Below are 27,552 nucleotides of genomic sequence, written 5' to 3'. Positions count from 1 at the left end.
AACAAAAGAGAAGTTTATGTGACTTTTGCTGCATTTTCAAACATCAGATCTGCAGATGGACGACGAGCTGATGCTTCCATATGAATGGCAGGTGCACAGTAAACCAGACAGTTTGGTATCACAACAAACTTGAACATATATGGACATGACGCCAACACCTTCTGTCCCCCCTTTCCTGTCATCACTGCAGCATGATTTTTTCCATTCATTCCAGACACATTGTGCATGACAGGGACAGTTCCTCTTTTTGTGTGAAGCTGCGGTATTTAAGGTCAAACCTCTCTGGTTCAGCAGTTAGTAGCTGAATAACAAAGCAGCTGAGATTCAGAGTCCAGAGAGAATTTTTTGGTGCCGAGCAGTGATTGAAGATGTGGACGACTCTTTCCGTCAGCCGCTGGATTTTTCTGCTCACTCTGGCAGTCGTGATGGTCCTCTCTGTAACACAAGGTAAAACTGATTGAATTATGTTTTCTGCAATCTTTTCAACTTTTATCCTCTGCAGTATGTATCCCACATGGAGAGGAGGGACTTTAGTAAAGCAATTAGCTGCTTTTCTTTGTATTATATGACAGTAAACTGAATATATTTGGATTGTGGACTGTTGATCGGATAAAACATGCAATTTGAATATGTTGTGGGCTCTGGGAAAGCATTTTTCACCATTTTCTGACATTTTATAAACAGAACAATTACTAGATTAATCAGATTAGTCGACAGTGAACAGAATCATACTGTAAATTGCAGCCTAAATTGAAAGGCAATTACAGAATGCAAAATCAAAATTTGTGTTTGATATAAAGACAATCTTAAGGATTATGGTAATTATAGCATGAGTACTATAAGAGTGTTTTCCACAAATCAATACAATTACCTTCATAGTAAGTAGACTTCATAATTTTTAATAGCAGGAATTTAGGAATTTAGTTTATTTATCTGTATTATTTGAATTAGGCAACAAAAAACAGGACTATCAGTGATTCAGGGGAACTGTAACCATGGCTGCAGTGTGTGTTGGATTAATCATATTTAATGGGTTCCTCCCTGTGTGTAACAGCTTATTCTTACTATATTGATGACTAACGAATTGGTAATGTAGTGCTGAATAATGACAGTATTTCTGTGTGTGTGTGTTGCAGTGGATTCCTATGTACCGGATGTAGGTTTACCCTGCTGTAACAACGTCAGCTCCAGGAGGATAGAGAGAATCAAGAAGTGCTACGAACAGAAACCACGAGAAGGATGCCACCACCATGCTTTCCTGTAAGCAACATCTTCATTTCTGTCCAGTCATTCTCTGTAATCTGCTGAAAAAATCCTTCATTTGTTTCTAATCTGGTTGCACAAAAGAATCTCTGATATGATTCATGTTTGATTACATCGTTTATGATCTTAAGCAGCTTTACTCTCTTTAGAAGTATGAAATAAATTCAAAATGGCCTGATTTATTGCTCTGGAAATAAGTATGAGCCAAATAACAAAACATTCAGGTGATGAACATTATGTTTCTCTGTTTTTCTGTTTCTAGGATTACAACCAAGAGGGGTAAACAGTGGTGCATCAATCCAAATTCCAAGTGGCTCAACGTGAAGCTAGAAAAGGTGAGAATCATCCATTAAAAAGAAAAATCCATCCAATCAGTCACACAAAGAATGTTAAGATGAGTTTATTCAGCAGACAAAATTAAATCTGGACTCATGTGTTAAATACCAGAAAGGGTTCATAATGTTGATGCAAGATTTGGAGAATCAGAACTGTTTCTAACTTGGGATACGTTGCTAAAAGTTTGTCCAGCTGCTTCTGACTTTGTGGTTTTAACTTAGAAACTAGTTTCACCTGCAACTATGCAGTTCAGACTCAATAAAATATGAGCTTTCCCACTAAAGTTTGAGCCAAAGAAAAGTGCAGATACAGACCGAGAGTAGAAAACATCGCTGTAACGAGACTGATGTTTTGGTGATGCTCTCTAAAATGAAATGAAATGCTTTGATTGGGCCACAGCAGCAGAACTGTAGGTCACTTAACTTCTGTGTTTTAATTAAGAAAGTATTTTAAATGGAAAACAATACTAGAAATGAAGGTGGTGGAAAAATACTCACCCACATGTTTGAGGGTTGTTTGATCATGTCATTGTCACTGTAGCACTAGTGAATCCCACTCAAAGGCTATAAATAGACAGATCAAACAGTCACATTTCTCATTGTAAATTTCTGCTGCTTTTAACTCCTCTCTCTCCCTCTCTATGTTGCAGAAAGAGCTACACTGTCCTCCAGACTTGTCGATAATAACCGAAACCCCGCAAGTTGATGCCGCGTAACAGAAACGTCCCAGCAAAACAGCTACTCTGAACATTTTCTGCTACTTCACTATTTATTCCTTTTACATTAATATATCTATTTAAATTTTAAGTTATTTTTATATGCAATTTTATAGCAGCTTCAAAGCCATTTTTTGTTGCATTGTTTTGTAAAGTTGTCAATTACAGTGATGGCAGAGTTGCTCTTCTTGAACCTGGAACCAAAAATAAATCATGTTGAATGGTTTTGAAATGTGACTGACTCATGTTTTCTTACACATACTGAACAATGTCTGGATTTGACTGGACGTACAGCGATGATTCACTGCATGAATGAGTTGCTTCATATTTATTTCAAACCACACTGTAAGAATTACAACACAGTAACAGGCAGATAAAAAAGCAAAGTGTGTTAATTTCAATTGATATAGAATTCACATTACAATACAGAAAAGGAAACAAAAACAGTAGAAATAACACAAAAGCAACACAATAAGATAAAAACACAACCTTTTTTACACAACTAAATTAACAAAATGGTGAAATATTAACTTACATATAAAAGATAACTCACTGTTATCAACACAGCTGTTACTATTGATTGTTTAATATAAAATACACCAGGGCAGTGACAATCATTATTTTCATTACCAATTAATCTTCAAATTATTTTGTCCATTAATTATTTAGTCTATGAAACATCAAAATCACAATTTCCCAGAGTCCAAAGTGATGAACAAACAGGCCGAAACCAAAAGATATTTCATTCACTGTCATATATGATATAAACATGCTGCAAAATCCTCATATCTGATCTACTGGAACCAGCAAATATTGGCGTTTTTGCTTGAAAAATGCAACTATTAATCAATTATCAAAGTAGTTGCCAACTAATTTTCTTATGATTGACAAATCGTTGCAGCACTTAAGTACACAAATGGACAAAAGTGTGTGGATGCCCCCACATTACACCCATATGTGATTATTAAACCTCTCATTCTAAAACCACAGGAATGTCACAACAACAATGTGCCAAAGCATCAAAAATCAATGAAATAAAACAACATTAACATTCGTTAAATATATACAGTATATTCTATGCATGTTTGTGTGTGTGTGTGTGTGTGTGTGTGTGTGTGTGTGTGTGTGGAGGTCATTCACTGTCTTCCAGGTTGTGGCATGTTGATTCATATTGGGCAGCAAGATATGCCCTGTTTCCTTCTCTAAGGAGGTTTTTCTTTTATTTCAAGATGTTATTAATCTCTCTGAAATCTGAAATTACAGAGTTAAACTTGTTAAAGTAAATTTTCTTATTTCATTGAATGTTTTGCGTTGCCTCCACTTGTCTGGTTTCAGGCCTTCCAGCAGATTTTGGCCTGCTGGCTGCAGTGAATTAGTCCCATTTGCTTACAAGAGTATTAGTGAGGTCCAACACTAATGTTGGGAGCCATAAGGCCTGCCCCGAAGTTGTTGGACTGGGGTTTAGGTCAGGACTCTGTGCAGGCCAGTCAAGTTCTTCCACACACAAATGGGAAAAACCATTTATGGAGCTGGATTTGTGCTCAAAGTCATGTTAAAACAGGAAAGAGTCTAGAGTGGATATTATAATGCTGGTGAAGTTACTGCAGAGGAAGATATCGAGGTATATCGCGATATTCCAACAAACCTGAACATATATGGACATGATTGAGAAACTACCTCCTGCAAGTGTTTGTGCAAGTGGTCCATTTCTGTAAGTCATCAGCTCAGTATAATGGTTCCTCTTTTTGCGTGATGCTGCAGTGCATGAAAGATAAAAATATCTCCGGTGAACTCATCATCAGAGTTTGGCGAGGTGAGCTCTTTTTCAGCTGAAATCCAGAGCCAGTTTTGGTGCTGTGCAGCATTTGAAGATGTGGACGTCTCTTTCCGTCAGCCGTTGGATTTGTCTGCTCACCCTGACGACTGTGATGCTCTCATCTCCATCTCAAGTTACAGCTTTTCATTTATTGTTTGCTCTGTTGTGAATAAAGGGTAGGAAATAATAATAATAATAGTAATAACTGTATTTATATGGCACCTTTCATACATGATAGAATAGATGGTGATGAATTGTCAGGCCTTAATGCAATAAAGCACAATATCAGATGTTTTGTGGGTTTAAATTTAATCACAACTATTTAGGGCTGCAACTAACAATTATTTTTTATTATTGATTAATCTGTCCGTTACTTTCTTGATAAATCAGTTAGTTGTTGTGGAAATTGTGGAAAATGTTGATCTCTGTTTCCTAAAGCAACCTAAAATTAAAAGACATTCAGTTTACTATCAGATAGCATACGGAAGTGGGCCACTTCAGGCGATAATGTGGCACTGCTGGCCTTCTTCTGGCTCAGACAACATGGAGGTGAATGAGCCTGTAATGGCCCACATGTAAAATAGCAAATATGGCCCAAATATCCCAAATCCAATGTGGGCCTTTTTTGGTAAAGATGCCGTGCTTGCAGGTATGTGTATTCTGGATGTGGGCCAGTTCTGGTTTACCTGGTTCGTTCTTGGTTGACATACGGCTTGCTTGTGGCCCACATCTGAGAAACAGGAGTGGACTGCTAAAGTGCCGTCATTCCATGCAGTATGTGGGCTGGATCTGGATCACAGCAATGTTGCTATCTGGACTGTCACAGAGGACTAAAGAACCATCATCAAAATAGTTGGTGATTAATTTCCTGCTGACTAATCGTTGCAGCTTTACAATAATTGCGTAAGTACTGTATGACACCAATAAATTTCCCTTCACAAGAAGTATATCATTTACTACAATTGTTGGGATCTGGTTTAGCTAGTTGGTGTGACTCTTAACCTCAATAATGATTTCTAAACATCTCTTTGTTTCTTCAGTCTTACTTATAGAAATAGGTCTGGATTTTTCAATACAACTGTCACATGTAAGCTGAAAGAGTTACTAGTTCTTGTCATAATTCCTCCTCTCAGTACTGGATGTAGATAAAGGTCTTCCTAGCTCAACTAAAAGATGGTGGACAAAATCCACATGCTGTGTAAAAATGCATTTAATGACAGTAAAAGGCAAAAGAAAAGGAGAAAAATTAGTTTGTAAAAAGACCAATTTTGTAACTTTTGAAAAATATGCTTCCCTCCTCAGGTATAATTGCAGAATAAACTTACTTTGTTGAATTAATTTCAAACCTCCAGGTTGGTGTTGTTTTATTTTCATATAAGAGAGATCAATTAGAAATGCATGACAACAACAGAGAAAGACTTTCACATTTAGTCAACATATGAGTCCTCTTCATAAATCAAAAAGATGCAGAAAAACTGATCCATGCTGAGAAAACACTGACAGACTTCAGCTCAGTCAAAACTCTGCAGCTATTAACCAGGACCAAGAGGCTAACACTGGACTGAACACATTAATCCAGTTTTAGCTGCTCTGCTCTGTCTTCCTGTAACATTTAGAATTGACTTCCTCCTTAAATACAAAGCCTTTAATGGGCTAAGACCGAACATTGCTAACTTCCTTGTTAACTATCTGCCTTAATAAACACTGCGATCATCTGCTGCTGGTTTACTGGAGATTCACAGCAACAGCTGAAAGTAAATCGTTGTTGCAGCATTTGTAAATTACACCCCAAAACTATGGAACACACTACCGATAGATATCAGAGAAGCCAGCTCGCTAGATATTTTTAGAAAGCTAACAACTTATTTCCTCACCTTAGCCTTTAACTAGCTTTTGTCTCCATCTGCTTCACACTTCTACTACTCTACTCTACTGCACTTCTTTTAAAATATTGAATTTTACTTTATATCATACATTCTGTGTATTTTATGTTTTAACTTATTCATTTCATTTTACTTTTATTCATTTTATTTTATTATTAGTTCCATTTTCACTTTATTTGATGACGCTTAAGTCTTTGTTGATGAGAAGCACTTGGTGCATGTCATTTCTTTTGCTACAAAGCACTTTGAGCTGCATTTCTTTTTTGTATGAAAGGTGCTATACAAATAAAGTTGTTATTATAATTAAGCATAAACCCATATGAAGATACAGTAGGAGATAGGACAAGATCCCCTGGATTTCCTCTTATCATTAGTAATATATTATTTGTTGTGTCTTCTAAGATCATTTTATTATGGTTTCTTGTGTATATCTTGGCATGCTTTTGTCTATTATTAATTCATATTAACATTAATTAATTAAATGAATTATTATTAATACAGAACAGGAGAAAACAAGACAGACTGTGCATTACAACAACAAAAGCAGGGTTGTGGCCTCCTCGTAGCCGAGTGGTTAAAACACCATTTAACCACAACATCCCCATTTTGATTGTGCATGTCATCCTATTCTCTTCCTCTCCATCCTGTCATCTGTATCTACATTGTCACTTTCTAGGGCAAAATGCCTAAAAAATTATCTCTCTAAACAGTTTCCTCTGACGGTCCATCTGCCAAAATCTAAATGTGAGAAAACAGTCAAAATGTTGATACACTCATGTGAGTCGCCTACAGATGTTACTGTGCGCTCAGAGCAACATACAAGCTCCCCTATGTTATTTACAGTGGTTGTTGGGGCTGCCTACTCTGTATATTTTCCACTTAAAAGAATAATTGAATCTATGTACCTATTTACAGTTAATTTTCTCCTTAAAAGATGCTGGATGTAAACACCAATTAAAGATGAGGAATTAAAGGACCCTGCTCTAGTGAAGTTTGTAGTAAAGATTATTTATCATTTCAGGTCTCTGTCAATGAAACTAAACATGACTTTCAGTAGGTTTAGAGCATTTATAATACAGATTAACATAACATTTGTACATTTTTTTGTTTTTCCAGTCTTTAATACAATCCAGCCCAGGCTGGCACTCTAGCTCGCTCAACCACAGCAGCTCTCTCTCTCAGCTCTACTGTCTTTACAACGTCCTCCAAAAATACTAATACTTGAAGTCTATCCAACTTACAATGAACCAAATCAACTAGTATGCAGTAAATATCCTGCACTTTTCTGTTTAACTGTTCCCTTTTCTTTCTATTATCACTTCCCCCCTCACCCTCTCTCCACTGCAGGGAAAATTTGGTTGTCCACCTTTCTGGACTTCAAAGCTCAGCTTTCAAGACATGGAGGAAGATTTTGCAGCATAATCAACACATCAAGGCAACAGAGCTAATCTGAACTCCTGATTTACTATTCATTTCATTCATTAAAGTATCTGTTTAAAATGTATGCCATTTTATATCAACTTTAAAACCAATTGTTATGATCTTATGTTGTAAAATGAACTAAAACAGTAACAGCAGAGTTGTTCTTTTTTGGAGTTGAACCTGGAACCAAAAATAAATCATATTAAATGGAGTTGGGTCATGTTTTTCACACATACAATGTTTGACTGGCAATGCAGCGTTAATGGGAGAATATTAACTTGATATTAACAAGAATATATACAAACTAGCAAAGAGGAAGACAAGGGCGTTCCCACAAACTGTTGCTACAAAGTTAGAAGACTACTGTCTGACATATCAGTGTATGCTGTAGCATTAAGATGATGACTGGAACGAAGGAGCCCAAACCATTTAAAACAGCCTCAAACCAGAAGTACAAAAAGTATGTGGACTGGGATGTGCTATGGCCATAGGCAGTGGTGGAATGCAATTAAGTACTTAAGTACAATTTTAAGGTACTTGTACTTTACTTGAGTGTTTATATTTTATGCTACTTTGTACTTCCACTCCATTACATCTCAGATGGAGATATTGTACTTTCTACTCCATTACGTTTATTTGACAGCTTTAGTTAGTGTTTCCCAAAGACCAAGGTGACTCAAATGACTTCTTTAATCCCGACCAACAGTTCACAACCCAAAGATATTCACTTTATTATCATAGAAGATTGAAGAAACCAGAAAATATTTACATTTGAGAAGCTGGAAGCAGAGAATTTTGGCATTATTTCTTAAAAAATGAATCAAAACAATTAATTGGTTATCAAAATAATTTTATTTTATTATGCGTCCCATTTTCACTTTATTTTATCTTAAATCAAAATGTTTTATTTTCCCTCTTATGTACATTGACATGTTTTTATGTTCATTTTATGACGCTTAAGTCTTTGTTGATGAGAAGCACTTGGTGCATGTCATTTCTTTTGCTACAAAGCACTTTGAGCTGCATTTCTTTTTTGTATGAAAGGTGCTATACAAATAAAGTTGTTATTGTTATTAAGCATAAACCCATATGAAGATACAGTAGGAGATAGGACAAGATCCCCTGGATTTCCTCTTATCATTAGTAATATATTATTTGTTGTGTCTTCTAAGATCATTTTATTATGGTTTCTTGTGTATATCTTGGCATGCTTTTGTCTATTATTAATTCATATTAACATTAATTAATTAAATTAATTATTAATAATACAGAACAGGAGAAAACAAGACAGAATGTGTATTACAACAACAAAAGCAGGGTTGTGGCGTTCTCGTAGCCGAGTGGTTAAAACACCATTTAACCACAACACCCCATTTTGATTGTGCTTGTCATCCTGTTGTCTTCCTCTCCATCCTGTCTTCTGTATCTACATTGTCACCATCTAAAGTGAAGTAAAAATTATCTCTCTAAACAGTTTCCTCTGACGGTCCATCTGCCAAAATCTAGATGTGGGAAACGAGTAAAAATGTTGATACACTCATGTGAGTTGCCTACAGTTGTTACTGTGCGCTCAAAGCAACATACAAGCTCCCCTATGTTATTTACAGTGGTTGTTGTGGCTGCCTACTCTGTATGTTTTTCACATAAAAGAATAATTGAATCTATGTACCTATTTACAGTTAATTTTCTCCTTAAAAGATGCTGGATGTAAACACCAATTAAAGATGAGGACTTAAAGGACCTTGCTCTAGTGAAGTTTGTAGTAAAGATTATTTATCATTTCAGGTCTCTGTCAATGAAACTAAACATGACTTTCAGTAGGTTTAGAGCATTTATAATACAGATTAACGTAACATTTGTACATTTTTTTGTTTTTCCGTTACTATGGAAAGCATCTTAACAATTTAATTTTAAGATCTGGATGAAGTCTGATTTCCTACATTTCAATAAGAAGACCTATGTACTTGTCTGGGTACCTCTCTGTATGTAACAATGTGTATTTACTATTTTGCTAAGTAAACAAATACCAAAGGTATTACTGAATAATGTCTGTGTATGTGTGTAATGGTTTGTTGCACAGTTTTCACCGGGTATATTTGTACCGCCAGAGTGCTGCACTGCAACTGGCAACAAGGTACAATGGCCAATTGATTCGAACTGTTGAATGAAGAGTGTTATGAACAGTGTCCAAGACGGGGTTGTTGGAAACACGCCTACCTTTAAGCACGTCTTTGAACATGCTCACACAAATATTCTCTTTCCATTGTCATTTCCTGTAATCTACTGAAAAACAGTCATTCTGACATTTTTCTTCTCTTCTTTCTGACACTGTGGGCTCCATCCTGAAAGTGAAAAAAATGTTATTGCTACTAAAATCATTGTTTTATTGTGGTTAAATACTATACAGATCCAAATATATGATATAACTAAATCATTGAGTGTCATTTGATTCTATGTGTTTGCACAGGGGCATTTTTGAAATGATAAAAGATTCCCAACTCTTATGAGTTAACAACAACAGAGAGAAACTCTTAAGCTAATGTTTAATTAAAGGTTTTCTGGAAAAGAGCATCAGCCAAATGACCAAATATTAAGGCAATGTCTCATGGTTTTATTTCTCCGTTTCCTGTTTCCAGGGTTAAAACATGGAAGGGATGGACGTGTATCTATCCAAACTCCAAGTGGCTGAAACAGCAGATGAAGGTGGTAAGGATCTGCCATGAAACAAGACTAAGAGTCTACTATGTTGGTGGATCTTTGCAACCCTGTCTCCTAGAAATTATGTTCATATAATATTGAATTGCAACAGCAAATACATTTTGCCAGTAACTAATGCTGGCCGACTTATGTTTTCTGTCGACATAAAGAGAAAAATGGAAGAATTGTTAATTAATTGTTAATTAATGTATTTGGCAAGTTGCAAAAATGTTGATAGTGAACGTATGAGTGAAATTTTCAGAGACAACGTAGTTCTCTTTTTCCACCAAAATATCTACTCTTGCAGTACAATATCTACTAGTAGAAACTACAGCATCAGTAAACTTTTCATGCTTATGTTTAGGCACTGGCAGCACTTGGTTAAGGTTAGGGAAACATCAAATATTCAGATGAACGCCAGGTATTTGTAAGTGTTAACCATCTCCACATTACTCCCACTGATGCATACTGGAGCAGGTGGGGCCTTCTTCCTTCTAAAGTCCACCACAATCTCCTAGGTCTTGGCCACGTATATGCAGGTTGTTTTCCGTGCACCACTTCACAAAGTGGTCCATCAGGTGTCTATACTCCCCCTCCGGTCCATCCTCCACACATCCCACAGTGGCAGTGTCATCTGAGAATTGCTGCAGATGACATGATTCAGAGATGTACCTGAGATCTCATGTGTAGAGGGTGAACAGTCCCCTGGGGAGGCCTGATATTGCACACCAGGAGTGCAGACACACAGCCCTGTAGCCTCACAGTCTGTGGTCTGCCCGTTAGGTAGTCCTTGATCCATGAGATCATGGGGACGTCCACCTGCATAACCTCCAGTTTTTCCCTCAGCAGCCTGGGCTGGATTGTATTAAAGGCAATCTAGCTCGCTCAACCACAGCAGCTCTCTCGCTCAGCTCCACTGTCTTTACAACGTCCTCCAAAAATACAAATACTTGAAGTCTATCCAACTTACAATGAACCAAATCAACTAGTATGCAGTAAATATCCTGCACTTTTCTGTCGAACTGTATTTCCCAAAGCCCAAGGTGACTCAAATGTCTTCTTTAATCCCGGCCAACAGTTCACAACCCAAATATATTCAGTTTATCATCATAGAAGACTGAAGAAACCAGAAAATATTCACATTTGAGAAGCTGGAATCAGAGAATTTTGGCATTATTTCTTAAAAAATGACTCAAAACAATGAATTGGTTATCAAAATAATGGCAATTAACTTTCTGTCATTCAACTAATCAACTAAATGCTGCAGCTTTAGTTGTCACCCTTTAATCTATTACTATGAGGGTCCATTCCAGAAAGCGGGTTCAGTGAAAACTTGTCATCATGATAAGAATTGTAGTTCATTTTGGATGTGAGCATCAGCAACATGTGAATGTAACAGTAAACCACAGAAAGGACAGTGTCATCGGTGAAGAGGATGAACCTCGGTCTGAGATACAGAACAAACCTGAACATATATGGACATAATCAACAAAGTCGACAACCTTCAGGGTTTGTGTGAGCCTCCCCAGAAACATTGTGCATAAAAGGGTGGTTCCTCTTTTAGTGTGAAGCTGCAGTATATAAGATCAAAACGCTATGGTTCAGTCATCATAAGACTTTGGCAAGTTGAACTGTTAGTAACTGAATCAAGGAGACGTTTACAGCTGAGATCCAGTCAGTTTTTGTGCCGTGCAGTATTTGAATATGAAGAAGATTCTCTGGGTTTGTCTGCTCACCCTGGCTGTTGTGATGTCCTTTGCATCACAAGGTATGACTCTTCATGTTTTTTTGCATTGCTTTGAATATAGGGTAAGAAAATAATAGTAGTCAAATATTCTTCAACAAAACTAACAAACAGGATTGTTTGTTAATGTGATTATGGCTCTGGCCTTGATGTTAATTACTTACAGTCAATGTCAAGTTAGTGTAGCAGGAGGAAGTGAAGTTACAGGTTATTATGGTGCATTTTCCTTTATAAGCTTTTTTATTGTTGTGTTTACCTCTGCTTTATTTTAAACATATGACGATATATCGGTTTATGCAAGTTTCTGTTAATTACTGTCAGTTACTACCACAAATTATTGTGTGGAGAACATGAACTCTTTAATCGTAGAGCACAAATGAATAATTTGTGCAACTCCTTAGGACCTGCATTACTTGATCGTTTTGGCCAACTGGGGGCAGTGGAGCAAGCTAAAAACGTATCAGTGACACATATAAAGTTGCTGTGGTGAATATGTTTGCAAGCAATTATGTACTTCCACATGTTTTTGTCCACCTGCTGAACCGAATATTTAATTTCCTTTTTGCAGACTCAACTTGTTTGATAATAGGATAAAGAAATGCATTATTTTGCTTTTCCTATTTTCATGTGAATTAAAAAAATGAAATCCACTTCCCATTTTTTACTGTTTTTGTTTTTGTTTGTTTTTTATAACACAGATCAACGTAACATTTGAGCAATTTCTTTTGTTATACCATTACATGGAAAGCGTATTAACAATTTCATTTTAATTTTTGGTTGAACAACTACCAAAGGTTTTACTGAATAATGACAATATATGTCTGTGTATGTGTGTGATGGTCTGTTTTCAGTGAGTGCATTTCTAGCGGTACCCTGCTGTACTAGAGCTGGTAAAAAATTACAGTGGCCAGTTGAAAAGTGTTATGAACAGTTTCCTGGACGGGATTGTGAGAAACATGCCTACCTGTAAGTACATCTTTAAAAGTGCTCACACAAATATTCTCTTTCCATTGTCATTTCCTGTAATCTACTGAAAAACAGTCATTCTGATGTTTTTCTCCTCTTCTTTCTGACACTGTTGGCTCCACCCTGAAAATGACAAAAATGTTATTGCTACTAAAATCATTGTTTTATTGTGGTTAAATTCTATACAGATCCAAATATATGATATAAAAGGATCATTGAGCGTCATTTGCTTCGATGTGTTTGCACAGGGGCATTTTTGAAATGATAAAAGATTCCCAACTCTTATGAGTTAACAACAACAGAGAGAAACTTTTAGGCTAATGTTTAATTAGAGGTTTTCTGGAAAAGAGCATCAGCCAAATGACCAAATATTCAGGCAATGTCTCATGATTTTATTTCTCTGTTTCCTGTTTCCAGGATTAAATCACGGGAGAGATGGGCGTGTATCACACCAGACTCCAAGTGGCTGAAACTGCAGTTGTGGAAGGTAAGGATCTGCCATGAAACAAGACTAAGAGTCTACTATGTTGGCGGATCTTTGCAACCCTGTCTCCTAGAAATTATGTTCATATACTACTGAATTGCAACAGCAAATACGTTTTGCCAGTAACGTAATGCTGGCTGACTTATGTTTTCTGTCGACATAAAGAGAAAAATGAAAGAATTGTTAATTAATTGTTAATTAATGTATTTGGCAAGTTGCAAAAATGTTGATAGTGAACGTATGAGTGAAATTTTCAAAGACAACATAATTCTTTTTTTCCACCAAAATATCTGCTCTTGCAGTATAATATCTGCTAGTGGAAACTACAGCATCATTGAACTTTTTATGCTTATGTTTAGGCACTGGCAGCACTTGGTTAAGGTTAGGGAAACATCATAGTCTTAGTTTAATACAGAAAAAAACTCGAAATGACTTGAAGCACAACTTGTTTATTAACCCAACCTTAGCCAAACTGCATTTGTTTCATGAAACTAACAACAAGCAGGACTCAGGACGCAAAGCCAGGTCACTGGTGTCAGAGTCCTGCGTCTCTATGTCCTCTATCCAACCTCATGTCCTCCCTCTGACTTTAAACCATGTCCACAAGGCAGTATTTAGACTGTATTGGTCTGAATATGGCCCTTTCTCTTCATTCACTCTCTAGCTCGTTCAACCGCAGCGAGTCTCTCTCAGCTCCACAGTCTTAACAACATCCTCCAAAAATACAAATACTTGAAAAGTCTATCCAACTAACAATAAACCATATCAACTAGTATGCAGTAAATATCCTACACTTTTTTGTCTAACAGTTCCCCTTTCTTTCTATTATCACTTCCCCCCTCACCCTCTCTCCACTGCAGCGGAAGATCAGTTGTCGTCCACTCTTGGGGACTCCAAAGCTCAGATTTCAAGACGTGGAGGAAGATGTTGCAGCATAACCAACACATCAAGGCAACAGAGCAGCTCTGAACTCCTGATTTACTATTCATTCCATTCATTAAAGTATCTTTTTAAAATGTATGCCATTTTATATCAACTTTAAAACCAATCGTTATGATCTTATGTTGTAAAATGAACTAAAACAGTAATAGCAGAGTTGTTCTTTTTTGGAGTTGAACCTGGAACCAAAAATAAATCATATTAAATGGAGTTGGGTCATGTTTTTCACACATACAATGTTTGACTGGCAATGCAGTGTCAATGGGAGAATATTAACTTGATATTAACAAGAATATATACAAACCAGCAAAGAGGAAGACAAGGGCGTTCCCACAAACTGTTGTTACAAAGTTAGAAGACTACTGCCTGACATATCAGTGTATGCTGTAGCATTAAGATGATGACTGGAACGAAGGAGTCCAAACCATTAAAAACAGCCTCAAACCAGAAGTACAAAAAGTATGTGGACTGGGATGTGCTACGGCCATAGGCAGTGGTGGAATGCAATTAAGTACTTAAGTACAATTTTAAGGTACTTGTACTTTACTTGACTGTTTATATTTTATGCTACTTTATACTTCCACTCCACTACATCTCAGATGGAGATATTGTACTTTCTACTCCATTACGTTTATTTGACAGCTTTAGTTAGTGTTTCCCAAAACCCAAGGTGACTCAAATGTCTTTTTTATTATCATAGAAGACTGAAGAAACCAGAAAATATTCACATTTGAGAAGCTGGAATCAGAGAATTTTGGCATTATTTCTTAAAAAATGACTCAAAACAAGTAATTGGTTATCAAAATAATGGTTAATTTTCTGTCATTCAACAAATTGACTAAATGTTGCAGCTTTAGTTGTCACTCTTTAATCTATTACTACGAGGGTCCGTTCCAGAAAGCGGGTTCAGTGAAAACTCAGAGTTCTGTGTCAGCTTAAAACTGCTTTAAGGAACAGGCTGCAGGTTACTTGTCATCATGATAAGAATCGTAGTTCAGTTTGGATGTGAGCATCAGCAACATGTGAATGCAACAGTAAACCACAGAAAGGACAGTGTCATCGGTGAAGAGGATGAACCGTTGTCCGAGATACAGAACAAACCTGAACATATTTGGACATGATCAACAAAGTCCACAACCGTCAGGGTTTATGTGAGCCTCCCCAGAAACATTGTGCATAAAAGGGTGGTTCCTCTTTTAGTGTGAAGCTGCAGTATATAAGATCAAAACGCTATGGTTCAGTCATCATAAGACTTTGGCAAGTTGAACCGTTAGTAACTGAATCAAGGAGACATTTACAGCTGAGATCCAGAGTCAGTTTTTGTGCCGTGCAGTATTTGAATATGAAGAAGACTCTCTGGGTTTGTCTGCTCACCCTGGCTGTTGTGATGTCCTTCTTTTCATCACACGGTATGACTCTTCATGTTTTTTTGCATTGCTTTGAATATAGGATAAGAAAATAATAATAGTCAAGTATTCTTCAACAAAACTAACAAACAGTATTGGTGTTAATGTGATTATGGCTCTGGCCTTGATGTTAATTACTTAAAGTCAATGTTAAGTTAGTGTAGCAGGAGGAAGTGAAGTTACAGGTTATTATGGTGCACTTTTCTTTATAAGCTTTTTTTATTGTTGTGTTTACCTCTGCTTTATTTTCAACATATGACAAAATATCGGTTTATGCAAGTTTCTGGTCATTACCGTCAGTTACTACCACAAATTATTGTGTCGAGAACATGAACTAATTAATCTTAGAGCACAATTACTTACAATTTACAATTACTTACTTACAATTACATTACTTGATAGTTTTTACCAATTGGGGGCAGTGGAACAAGCTAAAAACTCATCAGTGACACATATAAAGTTGTTGCGGTGAATATGTTTGCAAGCAATTATGTACTTCTGGCTGAGACTCGACTTGTTTGATAAAAGGATAAAGAAATGCATTATTTTGTTTTTCCTATTTTCATGTGAATTAAAAAAATGAAATCCACTCCCCATTTTTTACTGTTTTTGTTTTTGTTCCCCAACCTGTTTTCCTCTTCAAACCGGCAATTGGAATAGAAATTGAACCTAAGCCAGAAAATAACTTGTTTATCACTTGTCAGATGGACCTGTGTTCCCTGGAACCATATGTAAAGCCCACTGTAAAAAAATTTGGGTGTGGTACTGGACAGTGATTGTAAATTGGACAAACAGATAAACCCAGTGGTCAAATCCAGCTGAGGCAATTATCTAAGGTCAAGTCCTTCTTGTCATTTAATGATTTTGAGAGGGTTATACATACTTTTGTCTTGTCCTGACTTGACTACCTTAATGGCCTTTACATTGGTGTTATGTTTAAAATGTATGTCATTTTATATCAACTTTAAAAACCAATCTTCATGATCTTATGTTGTAAAATAAAATAAAACAGTAATAGCTGAGTTTTTGGAGTTGAACCTGCAACCAAAAATAAAATGGATTTAAATGGAGTTGAATGATGTTTTTCACACATGCAATGTCTGACTTTGACTGGTAATGCAGTGTCAATGGGGAAATATTAACTTGAGAGTAACATGAATATGTACAGACTGGCAAAGATGAAGACAAGGGTGTTCCCCAAACTGCTGCCACAAAGTTAGAAGACTACTGTCTAACGTATCACTTTATTCTGTAGCATTAAGACTTCCCTTCATTAGAATGAAGCAGACCAAACCATTAAAAACAGCCTCAAACCAGAGGTGTGGCTCGGGATGTGCTGTGGCTATAGACAGTGGTGGAAAGTAACTAAGTACATTCACTCAAGTACTGTGCTTAAGTACAATTTTAAGGTACTTTTACTTTACTTGAGTATTTTCATTTTATGCAACTTTATACTTTCTACTCCACTACATTTATTTGACAGCTTTAATCATTTATATTTTATTTATAAAATATAATATTTATCATTAATATCTCATTATCTTTATTACTTACTTATTATCTTTATTACCGCATTATTAAAGATTAAACCGATGGTTCCCAAACTTTTTGACTTGTGGCCTCTTACAAAAATGTATTTGTGTCTCTTTGTCATATTTCAGATGTCTATGAGTTGTTTGCAGTTCCACCAAAGCAATTATAAATTTTGCCTCACATGGTTTCAAATAAATAACAGTTTGAGGCCCAAAGAGATAAAAGTCTCCAATATTTCACAAACATGTAAATATTGAAGAAAAGTTTAGAAAAATTAGATTGATTGATGTTTCCTTTCCTACCCAGTCTCTCATTTCAAGACCCCTCAGATTTATCTCATGACCCTCACAAAGTAGTTCAAACTAGCTCCACCTCGAGTAGATACAACTATAACATGCTGCTTATGTATTGACTCATCAGTAGTGATAATTTATTCAGTTAAATTTATTTAATTTATTAGTCACAGCCTAATTTTCTGCAAAACGAGTACTCTAGCTTTAGTACTTTAAGTAAAATTAGTTGGTAATACTTCTGTACCTTTACTGAAATAGAATTTTAAATGCAGGACTTTTACTTGTAATGAAGTATTTTTACATTGTGGTATTGATACTTTTACTTAAGCAAAGGCTCTGAGTACTTCCTTCACCATTGACTATAGAGTGTATATTCTTCAGATGAACTCATTGCAGTTCAGTTTGGAGGTGAACATCAGTAAAAGGGCAGCTGACACATTCATGGGCCCCCACTTCACAATGTTTTTCTCCTGTAAAGTGCACCCTATAAGGCACCTTTTTTCATATAAACAGCACCCAATTCTTCACTTCAGTATGTTAGACTTAGGGGAACCCTAAATTATTTTATTAATTTTATTAATTTTTTTTTGTTTATCAGAAGGGCATCCATATAGAACATCCAGCTCATCCCATTACAACAGCATGATAGGACACTGCATTACATCCACTTCATTTAAAGAGCACATCATGTTTTGTCATTTTTAGAGGTTCTTTACAGGGCACCATCACTTTTTCTTTCCCTGAAAGGGCACCATGAGGGCACCTCATTCGAGATTTTCACATATAGAGGCCCTTTACAGGGCATTTCATCCTGATTTACCCATAACTAGACAATTATTACAGAACTTTGGTATGTTTTCTCCTTTATGTGGGCATCTTAGAGGGTATTTTATAATACTGTGGGGGTACCTTAGAGGGCACTTTATAATATTGTGTGGGCACCTTAGAGGGCCTTTTATCATTATGTGGGGGTACCTTAGAGGGCATTTAAAGCTGCTTTAAGGAACAGGCTCCAGGTTACTTGTCATGATGATAAGAATCGTAGTTCAGTTTGGATGCGGGCATCAGCAAAATGTGAATGTAACAGTAAATGACAGAAATGAGAGTGTCATCGGTGAAGAGGATAAACCTGGACATGATCAACAAAGTTGACAACCTTCAGGGTTTGTGTGAGCCTCCCCAGAAACATTGTGCACGAAAGAGTGCTTCCTCTTTTAGAGTGAAGCTGCAGTATATAAGATCACACCTCTCTGGTTCACTCATCATTAGACTTTAGCATCCTCTTCCTCTTTACATCCTCTTCATTTAGAGAGAGAAGGGCAAGAACAAGCTCCAGGTTACTTGTTATGATGATAAGAATCATATTTCAATTTGGATGTGGGCATTAACAAAATGTGAATGTAACAGTAAACGACAGAAACAACCGCGTCATCGATGAAGAGGATGAACCTCTGCCGGTAATACACAACGAACTGAATCTGATCCAAAATATGCAAATTGACAATGCAAACAACCTTAGCAACAGGCAACTGAACAGACAATCATGGGCATGTGTGAACATTTTGACATGTATGAACAATCATGAGGAGGAAGTAGAGGTAACCTTGCAAATGAAGTGTTAAAATGAGGTTGAAGCCCTGGTTTTTGACTTGCAGGGAGCATTTTTACATACGTTCACCTCAAGTAGTCTGGTTTAAAAAAAATGCAACTTCAAAACATCCTCTGTTTGGGAGATGCTTATTCTGTTTATTCTCTATTAGTGGTGAATCTTGGACCGATCACATTGTCTTGGTACGTCCCAGTGTGTAACAATGTGTCATGCTTGTATTGATGACTCACTCTCTCTCTCTCTCTCTCTCTCTCTCTCTCTCTCTCTCTCTCTCTCTCTCTCTGTGTGTGTGTTATATTGTCTGGCAGGTTTTGGCATATTTTATCCCTGCTGCATGAAAGCCAATGCTCCAAGGAAGAAATCTATTGGGCCAATCAAGACATGTGTTGAACAGAAATCACGAAAGGGTTGCAAGTACGATGCCTTCATGTAAGTACAGCATGTTCTTTTGAACATGTCTTTAAACATACTACATCTGAATAAATCTGTATTCATCTCTCTCTGATGTCATTATTGTAATCTGCTGGAAAACTAGTTGAGAAGAACTTCATGATACCGGAACACCACTCAGTGACATGCAATCATAGTTGTTTCAGGGTTAATGTTTAATGAGGTGTTCTGGATAGAAGCATCAGCCAACATTCAGGTAAAAATGTCTAATTGTTTCATTTCTCTGTTTCCTGTTTCTAGGATTGAGACCAACAATGGTTTCAAGTGTCTCAAACCAGATACCCCGTGGCTCAAAAAGGAAATAAATGAGGTGAGAATTAGCTGTTAAAATCTGCTGGGTTTACAAACATGATATTTTATGAGCCCATAAAGTGCTTAATATATCATATCAATATCATTTCAAACCTTGCAGGTGCTTTAACTGCTGTTTTGCTTACAACTAGGAAGTTTAGATTTTAGCGAACTAAAGTGCATTCAGAAAGTATTCAGACCTCTTCACTTTTTTCACATTTTGTTATGTTGCAGTCTTATACTAAAATCATTTAAATTCATTTTACTTCATCAATCTACACTCAATACCCATAATGACAGAGCAAAAACAAAATTTTAGAAATTTTTGCAAATTAATTAAAAAGGAAATATGAAACTAAATATTCAGACCCTTCACTCAGCACTTAGTTGAAGCACCTTTGGCAGTGTTTACAGCCTTGAGTCTTCTTGGGTATGGTGCGACAAGCTTTGCACAACTGGCTTGGGGATTTTTTGCCAGTCTTCTCTGCAGATCAAGCTCTGTCTCCAGAGATGTTCGATTGGGATGTCCTCTTGCTGAAAAATACCCTCGCAAAATTATGCTGCCACCACCATGCTTCACCGTTAATATGGTATTGGGCAGGTGATGAGCGGTGCCTAGTTTCCTCCAGACATGAGGTTTAGAATTGGGGCCAAACAGTTCAATCTTGGTGTCATCAGAGCAGAGAATCTTATTTCTCACAGTCTTAGAGTCCTTCAGGTGCTAATTGAAAAGTACAGAGATAAAAGAGTCAAGCAGTACAACTGATCGCTAAAACAAATTCACAAAGATATAATGAATTTAATGGAATCCTGTTCTGTGCGTTTTAACCTTTCCTTCTGCCTCTCTGCACCACAGGGAAGATTGAGGTGTCCTTCAGAATTCTCACACAAACTCAGATTTGAAGTCCTGGATGAAGATGATTTGGAATAAAAACAGCAGTCTAGAACAATTTCTGATGATTTACTACTTATTGCTTTTACTGAAATATCAAGATGTTTCAAGCAGAGTTGTTCTTTTTTGGGAGAAATAAAGCCAAAGATAAATTGTATTAAATTGATTTGAAAACTGTTGTTTTTCTACATGTATAATGTTCGCTTTTAGTATATTAGAGGCTTGTAATACAGTCAGAGCAGTGGTGATTCATTGCTGTATATGTAACTCAGAGTCTGTGCAGTTAAAATGGAAATGCTCGATCTATAAATAAATGTGTGATCAGTCAATCAGGGTCATTCTTAGCTGTAGATCTCAGTCATCATTGTGTCAATGGACATCCCCTCTGATGTAGCCAAGTACAGTATCACTGTAAAGACAATTACTGTGCAATTTGTCCAATCTGTATAAAATAAAATTTCACCAAAGCAGTTTATAACTTAAAATGAGCTTACTGCATGATCTCTATCATGGCAGTAATCTTTGTTTCCAGGGTTAAAACATGGAAAGGAGTGTGGTGTATCAAACCAGACTCCAAGTGGCTGAAACAGCAGATGAAGGTGGTAAGGATCTGCCATGAAACAAGACTAAGACTCTACAGCCATGCTGGTGGCTCTGTGCAACCATGTCTCCTAGAAATGATGTTCATATACTACTGAATTGCAACAGCAAATACGTTTTGCCAGAAACGTAATGCTGGCTGACTTACGATTTCTGTCAACATAAAGAGAAAATGTTAATTAATGTATGTAGACAGTGGTGGAATGCAATTAAGTACTTAAGTACAATTTTAAGGTACATGTACTTTACTTAAGTGTTTATATTTTATGCTACTTTATACTTCCACTCCACTACATCTCAGATGGAGATATTGTACTCTCTACTCCATTACATTTATTTGACAGCTTTAGTTAGTGTTTCCCAAAGCCCAAGGTGACTCAAATGTCTTCTTTAATCCCGACCAACAGTTCACAACCCAAAGATATTCAGTTTATCATCATAGAAGACTGAAGAAATCAGAAAATATTTACATTTGAGAAGCTGGAATCAGAGAATTTTGGCATTATTTCTTAAAAAATGATTCAAAACAATTAATTGGTTATCAAAATCATTTTACTTTATTATGTGTCCCATTTTCACTTTATTTTATCTTAAATCAAAATGTTTTATTTTCCCTCTTATGTACATTTACATGTTTTTATGTTCATTTTATGACGCTTAAGTCTTTGTTGATGAGAAGCACTTGGTGCATGTCATTTCTTTTGCTACAAAGCACTTTGAGCTGCATTTCTTTTTTGTATGAAAGGTGCTATACAAATAAAGTTGTTATTGTTATTAAGCTTAAACCCATATGAAGATACAGTTGGAGATGGGACAAGATCCCCTGGATTTCCTCTTATCATTAGTAATATATTATTTGTTGTGTCTTCTAAGATCATTTTATTATGGTTTCTTGTGTATATCTTGGCATGCTTTTGTCTATTATTAATTCATATTAAAATTAATTAATTAAATGAATTATTATTAATACAGAACAGGAGAAAACAAGACAGACTGTGCATTACAACAACAAAAGCAGGGTTGTGGCATCCTCGTGGCCGAGTGGTTAAAACACCATTTAACCACAACACCCCATTTTGATTGTGCATGTCATCCTATTCTCGCCCTCCCATCCTGTCTTCTGTATCTATATCGTCACCATCTAGAGCAAAACGCCTTAAAAATTATCTCTCTAAACAGTTTCCTCTAACGGTCCATCTGCCAAAATCTAGATGTGAGAAAAGAGTAAAAATGTTGATACACTCATGTGAGTCGCCTACAGTTGTTACTGTGTGCTCAGAGCAACATACAAGCTCCCCTATGTTATTTATAATGGTTGTTGGGGCTGCCTACTCTGTATGTTTTCCACATAAAAGAATAACTGAATCTATGTACCTATTTACAGTTAATTTTCTCCTTAAAAGATGCTGGATGTAAACACCAATTAAAGATGAGGAATTAAAGGACCCTGCTCTAGTGAAGTTTGTAGTAAAGATTATTTATCATTTCAGGTTGTCACGTTGAGTAGCAAGAATGGACGCAATTGCAGAGACCAGCATGCAGAGAGATTGCAGGGCAGATGAAAACCTTTAATCTTGAGGTGGTTAGGACAGGGCAAAACAGAACAAGCTGCACAGAACAAATGATCCAACAAAGACTCAATTCAAAACCAGACCTTAAATATAGACTAAACTAATCACGGAATGGGGAACAGGTGACGAGACACAAGAGCAGGCTGGGAGTGATTGGCTGAGGGAAACACAGGAGGCAGGGCAGGGCTGACGAGACTGATACAGGGCAGGTGTGGGGAAGACAGAGCAGAGCAGGGCTAACAAGGGTGATGCAGGGCAGGTGAGGAGGAGCACATGAACACACAAGGGAAACACAGCAACAAAACCAAAACCCAAAAAACACAAAACTCCAAATACAACCCACACCAACCTGTCCAAGAACCACCATGAACCCAAACCCAAGTACACAATATGCCAGGCCAAACAACAAAGGGGAGTCCAAACCCATCACCCAAATACAACAAGAAAACCCACATGACCAGAAGGACTAAACAGAAGTGCAAACCAGGAAACCCCAATGAACATAAAAACACAAAAAGACCAGGCAGGGTGTGACACATGTCTTTGTCAATGAAACTAAACATGACTTTCAGTAGGTTTAGAGCATTTATAATACACATTAACGTAACATTTGTACATTTTTTTGTTTTTCCGTTACTATGGAAAGCATCTTAACAATTTCATTTTAAGATCTGGATGAAATCTGATTTCCTACACTTCTGTAAGAAGACCTATGTACTTGTCTGGGTACCTCTCTGTATGTAACAATGTGTGCTTACTATTTTGCTAAGTAAACAAATACCAAAGGTATTACTGAATAATGGCTGTGTATGTGTGTAATGGTTTGTTGCAGAGTTTTCATCGGGTATATGTGTACCGCCAGAGTGCTGCACTGCAACTGGCAACAAGGTACAATGGCCAGTTGAAGAGTGTTATGAACAGCATCCAAGATGGGGTTGTTGGAAACATGCCTACCTTTAAGCACGTCTTTGAACATGCTCACACAAATATTCTCTTTCCATTGTCATTTCCTGTAATCTACTGAAAAATGGTCACTCTGACGTTTTTCTTCTCTTCTTTCTGACACTGTGGGCTCCATCCTGAAAGTGACAAAAATGTTATTGCGACTAAAATCATTGTTTTATTGTGGTTAAATTCTATACAGATCCAAATATATGATATAACTGGATCATTGAGTGTCATTTGATTCTATGTGTTTGCACAGGGGCATTTTTGAAATGATAAAAGATTCCCAACTCTTATGAGTTAACAACAACAGAGAGAAACTCTTAAGCTAATGTTTAATTAGAGGTTTTCTGGAAAAGAGCATCAGCCAAATGACCAAATATTAAGGCAATGTCTCATGGTTTTATTTCTCCGTTTCCTGTTTCCAGGGTTAAAACATGGAAGGGATGGACGTGTATCTATCCAAACTCCAAGTGGCTGAAACAGCAGATGAAGGTGGTAAGGATCTGCCATGAAACAAGACTAAGAGTCTACTATGTTGGTGGATCTTTGCAACCCTGTCTCCTAGAAATTATGTTCATATACTACTGAATTGCAACAGCAAATACATTTTGCCAGTAAGGGAAACATCAGATATTCAGATGAACGCCAGGTATTAATAAGTGTTAACCCGTCTCCACATTACTCCCACTGATGCATACTGGAGCAGGTGGGGCCTTCTTCCTTCTAAAGTCCACCACAATCTCCTTGGTCTTGGCCACGTTCATATGCAGGAGGTTTTCCGTGCACCACTTCACAAAGTGGTCCATCAGGTGTCTATACTCCCCCTCTTGTCCATCCTTCACACATCCCACAGTGGCAGTGTCATCCAAGAATTGCTGCAGATGACATGATTCAGAGATGTACCTGAGATCTGATGTGTAGAGGGTGAACAGTCCACTGGGGAGAACCTGATATTGCACACCAGGAGTGCAGACACACAGCCCTGTAGCCTCACAGTCTGTGGTCTGCCCGTTAGGTAGTCCTTGATCCATGAGATCATGGGGACATCTACCTGCATAACCTGCAATTTTTCCCTCAGCAGCCTAGGCTGGATTGTATAAAAGTGTCTTCTAAGATCATTTTATTATGGTTTCTTGTGTATATCTTGGCATGCTTTTGTCTATTATTAATTCATATTAACATTAATTAATTAAATCAATTATTATTAATACAGAACAGGAGAAAACAAGACAGACTGTGCATTACAACAACAAAAGCAGGGTTGTGGCGTCCTCGTAGCCTCGTAGCCGAGTGGTTAAAACACCATTTAACCACAACACCCCATTTTGATTGTGTATGTCATCCTATTGACCCTCATCCTATTTTCACCCTCCCATCCTGTCTTCTGTATCTATATTGTCACCATCTAAAGTAAAACGCCTTAAAAATTATCTCTCTAAACAGTTTCCTCTGACGGTCCATCTGCCAAAATCTAGATGTGAGAAAAGTAAAAATGTTGATATACTCATGTGAGTCGCCTACAGTTGTTACTGTGCGCTCAGAGCAACATACAAGCTCCCCTATGTTATTTACAGTGGTTGTTGGGGCTGCCTACTCAAATAATAAAGAATAATTGAATCTATGTACCTATTTACAGTTAATTTTCTCCTTAAAAGATGCTGGATGTAAACACCAATTAAAGATGAGGACTTAAAGGACCCTGCTCTAGTGAAGTTTGTAATAATGTGTATTTATCATTTCAGGTCTCCGTCAATCAAACTAAACATGACTTTCAGTAGGTTTAGAGCATTTATAATACACATTAACGTAACATTTGTACATTTTTTTGTTTTTCAGTTACTATGGAAAGCATCTTAACAATTTAATTTTAAGATCTGGATGAAGTCTGATTTCCTACACTTCAATAAGAAGACCTATGTACTTGTCTGGGTACCTCTCTGTATGTAACAATGTGTGCTTACTATTTTGCTAAGTAAACAAATACCAAAGGTATTACTGAATAATGTCTGTGTATGTGTGTAATGGTTTGTTGCACAGTTTTCAACGGGTATATGTGTACCGCCAGAGTGCTGCACTGCAACTGGCAACAAGGTACAATGGCCAATTGATTCAAACTGTTAATTGAAGAGTGTTATGAACAGCGTCCAAGACGGGGTTGTTGGAAACATGCCTACCTTTAAGCACGTCTTTGAACATGCTCACACAAATATTCTCTTTCCTGTCATTTCCTGTAATCTACTGAAAAATGGTCATTCTGATGTTTTTCTCCTTTTCTTTCTGACACTGTGGGCTCCATCCTGAAAGTGACAAAAATGTTATTGCGACTAAAATCATTGTTTTATTGTGGTTAAATTCTATACAGATCCAAATATATGATATAACTGGATCATTGAGTGTCATTTGATTCTATGTGTTTGCACAGGGGCATTTTTGAAATGATAAAAGATTCCCAACTCTTATGAGTTAACAACAACAGAGAGAAACTCTTAAGCTAATGTTTAATTAAAGGTTTTCTGGAAAAGAGCATCAGCCAAATGACCAAATATTGAGGCAATGTCTGATGGTTTTATTTCTCTGTTTCCTTTTTCCAGGGTTAAAACATGGAAGGGATGGACGTGTATCTATCCAAACTCCAAGTGGCAGCAGATGAGGTGGTAAGGATCTGCCATGAAACAAGACTAAGAGTCTACTATGTTGGTGGATCTTTGCAACCCTGTCTCCTAGAAATTATGTTCATATACTACTGAATTGCAACAGCAATACATTTTGCCAGTAACGTAATGCTGGCTGACTCATGTGTAAGCATTTATAATACAGATTAACGTAACATTTGTACACTTTTTTGTTTTTCCAGCCTTTAATACAATCCAGCCCAGGCTGGCCCTCTAGCTCGCTCAACCACAGCAGCTCTCTCTCTCAGCTCCACTGTCTTTACAACATCCTCCAAAAATACTAATACTTGAAGTCTATCCAACTTAAACCAAATCAACTAGTACGCAGTAAATATCCTGCACTTTTCTGTCTAACTGTTCCCCTTTCTTTCTATTATCACCTCCCCCCTCACCCTCTCTCCACTGCAGGGAAAATTTGGTTGTCCACCTTTGTGGACTTCAAAGCTCAGCTTTCAAGACATGGAGGAAGATGTTGCAGCATAACCAACACATCAAGGCAACAGAGCAACTCTGAACTCCTGATTTACTATTCATTTCATTCATTAAAGTATCTGTTTAAAATGTATGCCATTTTATATCTACTTTAAAACCAATCGTTATGATCTTATGTTGTAAAATGAACTAAAACAGTAATAGCAGAGTTGTTCTTTTTTGGAGTTGAACCTGGAACCAAAAATAAATCATATTAAATGGAGTTGGGTCATGTTTTTCACACATACAATGTTTGACTGGCAATGCAGCGTTAATGGGAGAATATTAACTTGACAAGAATATATACAAACTAGCAAAGAGGAAGACAAGGGCGTTCCCACAAACTGTTGCTACAAAGTTAGAAGACTACTGTCTGACATATCAGTGTATGCTGTAGCATTAAGATGATGACTGGAACGAAGGAGCCCAAACCATTTAAAACAGCCTCAAACCAGAAGTACAAAAAGTATGTGGACTGGGATGTGCTATGGCTATAGACAATGGTGGAATGTAATTAATTGCTTAAGTACAATTTGAAGGTACTTGTACTT

The 27,552-nt window shown here is 36.9% G+C and overlaps 1 long non-coding RNA gene across 1 annotated transcript; it reads left to right on the top strand.

The window, feature by feature from the left end:
• The first annotated feature begins 15,186 nt into the window (after positions 1-15,186).
• Positions 15,187-27,224, top strand: LOC121887843. Its single transcript, XR_006093071.1, has 7 exons — positions 15,187-15,674; positions 19,415-19,535; positions 19,797-19,866; positions 20,704-21,341; positions 24,284-24,353; positions 26,450-26,512; positions 26,939-27,224. It is a non-coding gene; the product is annotated as an uncharacterized LOC121887843 (long non-coding RNA).
• Positions 27,225-27,552: the final 328 nt, after the last annotated feature.

Source organism: Thunnus maccoyii, chromosome 21, assembly GCF_910596095.1.
Source record: "Thunnus maccoyii chromosome 21, fThuMac1.1, whole genome shotgun sequence".
In the NCBI taxonomy this organism is placed as follows: Eukaryota; Metazoa; Chordata; class Actinopteri; order Scombriformes; family Scombridae; genus Thunnus; species Thunnus maccoyii.
Note: the sequence above shows the minus strand (reverse complement) of the source record. Positions and strands in the feature narration are given on the sequence as shown.